A 9,109-nucleotide genomic window follows, 5' to 3' on the forward strand; every position below is an offset into this window, starting at 1 on the left:
AAATTAGCTAGGCATGGTGGTGCGTGCCTGTGGCCCAAGCTACTCGGCAGGCTGAGATGGGAGGATCACTTGAGCTCAGGAGTTTGAGGCTGCAGTAAGCCGTGATCATGCCACTGCAACTCCAGCAGGGGTGACAGCAAGACTCTGTCTCAAAATAAAATAAATAAAGATTGCCGGGAGCAGTGGCTCACACCTGTAATCCCAGCACTTTGAGAGGCTGAGGCAGGCGGATCACTTGAGGCCATGTGTTTGAGACCAGCCTGGCCAACAGGGTGAAACCCCATCTCTACTAAAAATACAAAAATTAACCAGGCATGGTGGTTCATGCCTGTAGTCCCAGCTACTCGGGAGGCTGAGGCAGGAGAGTCACTCAGAAAATCTCAGGAGGCAGATGCTGCAGCGAGCCAAGATCATGTACTGCACTCCAGCCTGCGTGACAGAGCAAGACTGTCTCAAAAAGGAAAAAAAGAAGAAGAAAAAATTTAAAAAGAATATATCTGATAAGCAACTTGTATCTAGAATAAAGAACTCTTAAAATAATAAATCATTACAATAATAAAAAGACAACCCAATTAAAAAATGAGCAGGGTGTAGTAGTAAGCACCTATGATTCCAGCTACTTGGGAGGCTGAGGTGGAAGGATCCTTGAATCGAGGAGTTTGAGGCTGTAGTGCACTGTGATTACATCTGTGAATACCCACCTCACTCCAGCCTGGGCAACGTGGTGAGACCCCCTCTGTAAAAGAAATTTTTTCTTTTCTTTTTTATTTTTATGTTTTTTTGAGACGGAGTCTCACTCTGTCACTGCCCTGCTGGAGTACAATGGCATGATTTCAGCTCACTGCCACCTCCGCCTCCTGGGTTCAAGTGATTCTCCTGCCTCAGCCTCCTGAGTAGCTGGGATTACAGACATGCACCACCACGCCTGGCTAACTTTTTGTATTTTTTTAAATGGCTGTTATGCTTTTAATGGTGGCATATACAAAATTCATCAATGCAAAAGATGTTTTACATACTCATAGACATAGTGATTAATGTAAATTATATCTTGACAATGTAACGTACAGTGTGTTTGGCCTCAGAAAAGAAAGTAGGGAGTTAGCTGCAACTTAAGATAACCGGAAAGGCTCCTCACGTTGTTTTTGCTCACCACCTTTATTATGATACTTCTAAATGATATCTGGGGAGGGAATTAAAAAATAATACAAAACTCTTTCCAGCTGTGGTTCAAAGAACTCTAGTGGAGCTGTATGGCAATGACATTGTGGGACCATGAAGTTTCCCTAGAAGTATTTCCAATAACAGGCAGTTAAGAAGCTTAATAGTTTCAAAGTCTGGAAAGCAGTAAAGATATCTTAGAGAATTTAAAAACATAAACTCCATTTCTCTCCTACAGAGGCATTTTAAAGCATGGACATAACTTTAAGGAGATTGAGAAAACATCAGTAGTTTTCATAAAACTTCAATGAACACCCCAAGGCACAAGTGTTGAAAACGGCCTGTTCACTAGAACATCATTTTTGGAGACACAGGTATGCTGTGCTTGCAGTGGGAGGACGACTTTATCCCTAGTTAAAAGTACCAGGTGTCAAGCTCAGCTTCCATTTACACAGGATGCACCAATAATCCCTATGATAGTGAATCATTCAAGTACTATTTCCAATAGGTCTTTTGCCTATTTGCTTAGTCAGTATTGGGGTTCTTTTAAACTCCATGGGCCTGAAGTTTTTTTTTTTTTTTTTTTTTTGAGACGGAGTCTCACTCTGTCGCCCAGGTTGGAGTGCAGTGGTGCAATCTTGGCTCACTGCAACCTCCGCCCCCAGGGTTCAAGTGATTCTCCTGCCTCAGCCTCCGGAGTGGCTAGGATTACAGGCACCTGCCACTGCGCCCAGCTAATTTTTGTATATTTAGTAGAGATGGGGTTTCACCATCTTGGCCAGGCTGGTCTTGAACTTTTGACCTCGTGATCCACCTGCCTCGGACTCCCAAAGTGCTGGAATTACAGGTGTGAGCCACCACACCTGGCTGGTCTGTAGAATATTTTAAAAGGCTAGAACTACCTCAAAAATAGTATTGAAATAATACCGAGCCCTTTTAAAAGAGCTCACTGGATATTTTAATAACATTTATGGAAAGAAAGAAAGAAAGACAAAATTTGCAGTAGCTGAGTTCCTTTCAAGTGAAAGGTAATAATGTAGAACTAACATGTAGGCTAAAATGTTTGGTAATTAATGTCAAAAATTGCCAAGATTATTAATATATATTTTGGTAATCACCATTGGGCAGGTTAATTTTTTGTGCAAAATACACTATATATTAATAGAACAGGAAAATCATTATTTCAGACCGCTAACAGAAGAAAACCCACAGCAAGAGAAGCATCTATAGGGCAATTAAATGTTAGGGAAGTTACTAGCTTTAGAATACATCAATACACTTCGATTACGGAAATATTTCATTTTTAAAACTAGAGTGTTTTAATATACTTTCAGTAACAACCCAATCTAAGGAGGCTTGGAGGCTTGTGAAAAAGACATATCCACAAAGATGCTGCATTTCTAGTGTGGGGGTGAATTAATGCTTCTGTAAGGAGGAAGGAACTGAATCACCTCAGCATCAATAAACAGTATTTTTCTTTTAAATAGTAACTCATAATCTGATGACTCCGTTTGCTTTACTAGTTCAAAATTAGGCAGGAGAAGAACTAAGCTAACTGGTCAGACCCAGAAACACAATGATTTGGCAAGCCGCAGTCACTCAGCTCATGATGTGTGATAATCAGCAGAAAGGCTGCTCAACTCTTGTCCATGCCTTCACATCTGTAGAGGAGTTTGATATAACCACTTCTCTTTATCAACTTTAAGCTGCATACAGGCAAAGAGATCATAAACTGCAGGGAGGTGATAATGGTCTCGGGGGAAGTTATGTTTCTCCTGTAGAGGTGAATTAAGTAATACTTCCTGGGTCTTCTTCCAAAGCAGCCACTTGTCTTCTCCAGAGGATAACTGGCTGAGGTTACCCATCTTCTTTCCTGGCAGGACCCAGTCAGCTGTGTTAAAGGGACACCAGGAAGTGCTCATATGGGCCTTTTAAGCTTTTGTTTGCCAGTTCTGTCTTCAGTACTAGGCACTTCCTTGGGATTTCCTTCTTTATATGGGGGCCTGATAAGCCACTCTGACAAGGGGCTGTTCTTTATGACTTGGAAGGAATCAGCAATTCTAGAAGGAACCATTACCTTTGGTGCTTTAGTTTGTTCTATTAATTCTTTTCTAGAAGGACAGAGCCACATATTCAGGGAATCTTTATGCTTCTCAGGCTGAGGTTTGGGTTCCATGGGCATCCCATTTTTATCCTTTCCTTCTTTCTTCAGAAGCCACTTATACAGAGCCTCCTCACAGTTCTCATCACACACACACTCTGCAAAGCTTGTACAGGGCTCATTGGCTCTGTACACCTCCTCTACCTTACATGGGTCCTGATGGTTCCGGACAAGCCAATCCTCTGTAACCATGCTGGGGGTGGACAATGGTTTATTGGCCTCCAAGTGGTCATTCAGGCACTTCAGATTGCCCATGTTTTCAATCCCCACACTTTGGGGCTGGTTTCCCTGACAGTTGGTACAGGAGTCAGTATTGACAAGCCAATCACTCACATTATAGGACTGGAACAAGGGCTTAAACTTCTCACTGGTTTCACGACTGCCATTCTCAGGCTTCCTCAGCTTATGGGATTCCTGGGGAGTCACCAGCCAATCTGATAGGTCCATCTCATCTTGATCAGGAAGCTTTAGATCTTTAACCTTTTCCATTTCAATGGAGAAATGACTAGTAGTGGAATGGCTGTTACAGTTTTGATAACTTGGTTTCTCAGGAATTTCCTGTTGCTGACTCTTGAGGAGCCAGTTTTCTAAGCCCTTTAGGTTTCCCCAGACATTACTGAAGAAATTGCAGGCTCTGGAAAAAGTCTGGCTATTCTCCAAGGTCTGCTTTTGGGTGAGCCAGTCCTGGGGGTTGGTGCTGGGTATGTAGGGAGCCTGACGACCACTGGCAGGTTGGCTTCTAAGCAGCCATTCGCTCAGAGGGACAGCTACAATACTGGATGCTGACTTCTGCTCTGGCATTGGGTTATAGCTTCTCTTGTCCAGGAAGGGCCCAATATTTGATGAACTAGCATGAGCCATGAAGTGCTCAGGAGTTTGAATGATTTTGAGAGACCCAAATGTGGTGATGGTCTGGTGCAGAGCACTTGTGTCAGCTTCAAAGAGCAGGACAGTTGAATCTTTAGGCTTAAGGGTCAGACTGCACAGTCTCTTCAGGCATGCAGAGACTTGATTGGCTAGATCTTTGTTTTGGGTACACTCCAGTTGATGAGTAAGACAATTGAATTGGCCCAATAACCACTAGAGCTACTGAGCCTGCTGTTGAAGTGTCTCCTCTTTAAGCTGATAGATGAGGTCCACCTGTTCATATAGCCACACCTCACGACTTCTAAGACATTCCAGGTGACAGCTTATGCAACTGTGAATCTGAGCTTTGACCTCTCGCAAGTTATCTTTAATTTGCTGTTCAGCCCGGAGAACCCCACCAATAGCAAGCTCCAAGTCCCTCCATGCATCACTACACCTCAAAAGGGGCTCTTTTTTTTTTTTTTTTTTTTTTTTTTTTTTTTTTTTTTTTTTTTTTTTTTTGAGACGGAGTCTTGCTCTGTCGCCCAGGCTGGAGTGCAGTGGCACGATCTTGGCTCACTGCAAGCTCCGCCTCCCGGGTTCAGGCCATTCTCCTGCCTCAGCCTCCCGAGTAGCTGAGACTACAGGCGCCTGCAACCACGCCCGGCTAATTTTTTGTATTTTTAGTAGAGACGGGGTTTCACCGTGTTAGCCAGGATGGCCTCGATCTCCTGACCTCGTGATCCACCTGCCTCGGCCTCCCAAAGTGCTGGGATTACAGGCGTGAGCCACCACACCTGGCCTCAAAAGGGGTTCTCTATTACTGGAGCTGCCACTCTGGTCTTAGAAGATATTCATTCTGCTCACTGCTCCAGGTCCGAGTGCCTCTCCGAGCGATCCGAGGGGACTTTGGGTGGACTGAGACACGGACCACACAAACCTAGGGCCCAAAGCAATTTTTTGTATTTTTAATAGGGATGGGGTTTTGCCACATTGGCCAGGCTAGTCTCGAACTCCTGGCCTCAAGTGATCTGCTGGCCTCGGCCTCCCAAAGTGCTGGGATTACAGGCATGAGCCACTGCTCCCGGACTAAAAAAATTTTTTTCTTTTGTCTATAACCTTTAGATTTATTTTTATATTTATTAAGCAATAAGCAAACAGTAAGAGTTGGGGAAGATTACCTAAAATGGTTTCTTTTGGAATAATTTTTTAAAAAATCAAATAACTGTTATTATTTTAAGTTGCATGGGACTGAAGCTGCACCTGGAGAGGAAATTTCATTTTCATGAACTGCAAAATTGATTAGGCAATGAGCTATTATTCCCCACTCCCTGTGAACACATTTATAAACTTCAATGGGGACAAATTCCATCTAATACTCTGAAAACCATTTCTCATCTCATAATTTACCCAAATCATGTGCATGAGTGCAAGAGGAAATAAACAGAAATCTTTAAGCATACATAAGCCACAATGGATTATTAATCTTGTACAGACAATCCAGCATTAAGGCTAATTTGATCTTATGGAAAACATTTTATGGAAAACATTTGACATTTTCACTAGAAAAGCCCACAAGCTATCATAACCCCAAAGGCATACAGCCACGACGGGCAGGACTGGGATTGTGCCAGCGATTATAGTCCCTGGGGTAGATAGCATCTGACAAACAGCTTGGATGAAAGGCTAACTAAAGAGTTTCATTTTCCCATTCTCATCAGTGACGCACACTCTCTGCCCTGGGCCACTGCTGGAATCTGCATTCCTCAAGACGGGGAGCGCCAACTGCTCAAAATAAGTCAGGTTAACCACATAATGTCCAACTTGGCATCCACATTTTCCAGGTGGAGGCTCTAACCCAACTCTAAATAAAGGCCCCTGGATGCCGGACAACATGACATCAAATCCTATTCTTCTCCCTCCCTGTCTGACTTCCTCTCTATAAAATCCACTGGGGTCGCGGTCAGGATTGCAGTCAGGTTAGGGTTGCAATTCAGGTTAGGTCCGGGTCAGGGTCACGATTCAGGCCCCGCTCACCCTGTACCATAGGCCCCCAGCAATTTTTTTTTTTTTGAGATGGAGTCTCACTCTGTTGCCCAGGCTGGAGTGCAGTGGCATGACCTCGGCTCACTGCAACTTCCACCTCCCAGGTTCAAGCGATTCTCCTGCCTCAGCCTCCCGAGTAGCTGGGATTACAGGCATGCATCACCACACCTGGCTGATTTTTGTATTTTTAGTAGAGACGGGGTTTCCCCATGTTGGCCAGGCTGGTCTTGAACTCCTGACCTCAGGTGATCCACCCACCTTGGCCTCCCAAAGTGCTGGGATTACAGACATGAGCCACTGCACCCGGCCCCCAATTTTTTTTTTTTTTTGAGATGGAGTCTCACTCTGTTACCACATTGGAGTGCAGTGGCACGATCTCGGCTCACTGCAACCTCCACCTCCCAGGTTGCAGCGATTCTCTTGCCTCAGCCTCTCAAGTAGCTGGGATTACAGGCACCCACCACCATGCCCAGCTAATTTTTGTATTTTTAGTAGAGACGGGGTTTCACCATGTTGGCCAGGCTGGTCTCGATCTCCTGACCTTGTGATCCGCCCGCGTCAACCTCCCAAAGTGCTGGGATTACAGGCGAGAACCACCGCGCCTGGCCCCAAATTTTTTTTAAATAAAAAAATAAGATATCACTTCACATACACTAGATGGCTAGAATTTAAAAGGCAGAGAATAGCAAATATTGACTAGGATGTAGAGAAACTGGAACCCTCACACATAACTAGTGGGAAAGTAAAATGGTGCAACCACTTGGAAAGCAGTCTGGCAGTTCTTCAAAAGTTTATATATAGAGTTGCCATATGACCAAGCATCCCCTCACCCAGGTACATACCCAAGAGAAATGAAAATGTGTGTCCACACAAACACTTGGGCATGAAAGATCATTGCAGCATTATTTATAATAGTCAAAAAGTGGAAATAACTCAACTGTCCTTAACTAATTAATGGTCAATAAAAGTGGTATATCAATGGAATATTATACACAATGGAATATTTTTGGCAATAAGAAGGATAAAAAGAAATGAAGTACTGATACATGCTACAACATGGGCAAACCTGTAAAACATGATGCTAAGAGCAGGCCGCAGTGGCTCAGGTCTGTAATCCCAGCACTTTGGGAGATCAAGGAGGGCGGATCTCCTGAGGTCAGGAGTTCGAGACCAGCCTGGCCAACATTGTGAAACCCTGTCTCTACTAAAAATACAAAAAATTAGCTGGGCATGGTGACTTGTGCCTGTAATCCCAGCTACTCAGAAGGCTGAGGGAGGAGAATCGCTTGAACCCAGGAGGTGGAGGTTGCAGTGAGCTGAGATCGCACCACTGCACTCCAGCCTGTGTGATGGAGCGAGACTCCGTCTCAAAAACACACACATAAAAAACAACAACAAAAAAGTGATGCTAAGAAGCCGGACACAATCACATATTGCATGATTCGATTTATGTTGTGTCCAGTATAGGCAAATCTATAGATACAGAAAGCAGATTAGTGGTTGTCTGGGGATGAGGTAGGGGTGTTGGTGATTGGGGTTGATGGCTATATTAATCCATTCTCACACTACTATGAAGAAATACCCAAGACTAGGTAATTTATAAAGGAAAGAGGTTTAATTCACTCACAGTTCTGCATGGCTGGGGCGGCCTCAGGAAATTTACAGTCACGGCAGACGGCAAAGGAGAAGCAGGCACCTTTCTCACAGGGCAGCAGGATGGAATGAGTGTAAGCAGGGGAAATGCCAGACGCTTATAAAGCCAACAGATCTCGTGAGACTCACTAATTATCATGAGAACAGCATGGGGGAAACCACCTCATCATCCAACTACCTCCACCTGGTCCCACCCTTGACCTGTAGGGATTATGGGGATTACAATTCAAGATGAGATTTTTGGTGGGGACAGAGCCAAACTATATCAATGGCTAAAGGTACAGGTTTCTTTTGGGAGTGATAAAAATGTTCTAAAATTAACTGTGGTGATGGTTGCACAACTATGTGAATATACTTAAAACCATTGAATTGAATAGCATGCTTTAAGTTGGTGAGCAGTATAATATATGACATATCTCAATAAAGCTATTATCAAAATGAATAAATAAATAAATAAGACTGGGCGCAGTGGCTCACGGCTGTAATCCCAGCACTTTGGGAGGCTGCGGGGTATGGATCACCTGGGGTTGGGAGTTCAAGACCAGCCTGACCGACATGGAGAAACCCCATCTCTACTAAAAATACAAAATTAGCCAGGCATGGTGGTGCATGCCTGTAATCTCAGCTACTAGGGAGGCTGAGGCAGGAGAATTGCTTGAACCTGGGAGGCAGAGGTTGCAGTGAGCAGAGATCACACAATCGCACTCCAGCCTGGGCAACAAGAGCAAAACTCCATCTCAAAAATAAATAAATAAATAAATAAATAAATAAATAAATAAATAAATAAATAAATGGTAGATCTCTGCACCCAGCTAGATACCTCCTTCCAACAAAATGTGGGTCCATTGTTCACTTCCTGAAGATACAGCAGCTCAGCCAGCCAGCTGTGCTTCCCTGCCCCCAATCACGCCATCATCTAGCCCCTCTTTCCTCATCATGTCTACTAGGATAGCAACCTGTTTAGGGAAGACCGTGACACAATAGTTAATTCCATGATGGGACAATAGAATTATAACAGAGGAGCAGCTGGAGTCAGACCCAGAAGCCACCCCTGGGTTAGACATCAAATCTCTGTGTCTGCAGGAGAGGTGATTTGAGCCCAAGGTAGAAACCAAGGTGAGAGGGGCTGGCAACTCCAAGAGTGTGATTGTCAGTGGTGATAATGATGGTGATGGTGCTGGTGGTGGTGATAAGAGTTAGCAATTACTGGCAGGGTGCAGTGGCTCACACCTGTAATCCCAGCAC

The 9,109-nt window shown here is 44.1% G+C and overlaps 1 pseudogene; it reads right to left on the reverse strand.

Moving 5' to 3' along the window:
* Positions 1 to 2,813: 2,813 nt before the first annotated feature.
* On the reverse strand, positions 2,814 to 5,032 carry LOC100591751 (annotated as a pseudogene).
* Positions 5,033 to 9,109: the final 4,077 nt, after the last annotated feature.

This window comes from Nomascus leucogenys, chromosome 2 (genome assembly GCF_006542625.1).
Source record: "Nomascus leucogenys isolate Asia chromosome 2, Asia_NLE_v1, whole genome shotgun sequence".
In the NCBI taxonomy this organism is placed as follows: domain Eukaryota; kingdom Metazoa; phylum Chordata; class Mammalia; order Primates; family Hylobatidae; genus Nomascus; species Nomascus leucogenys.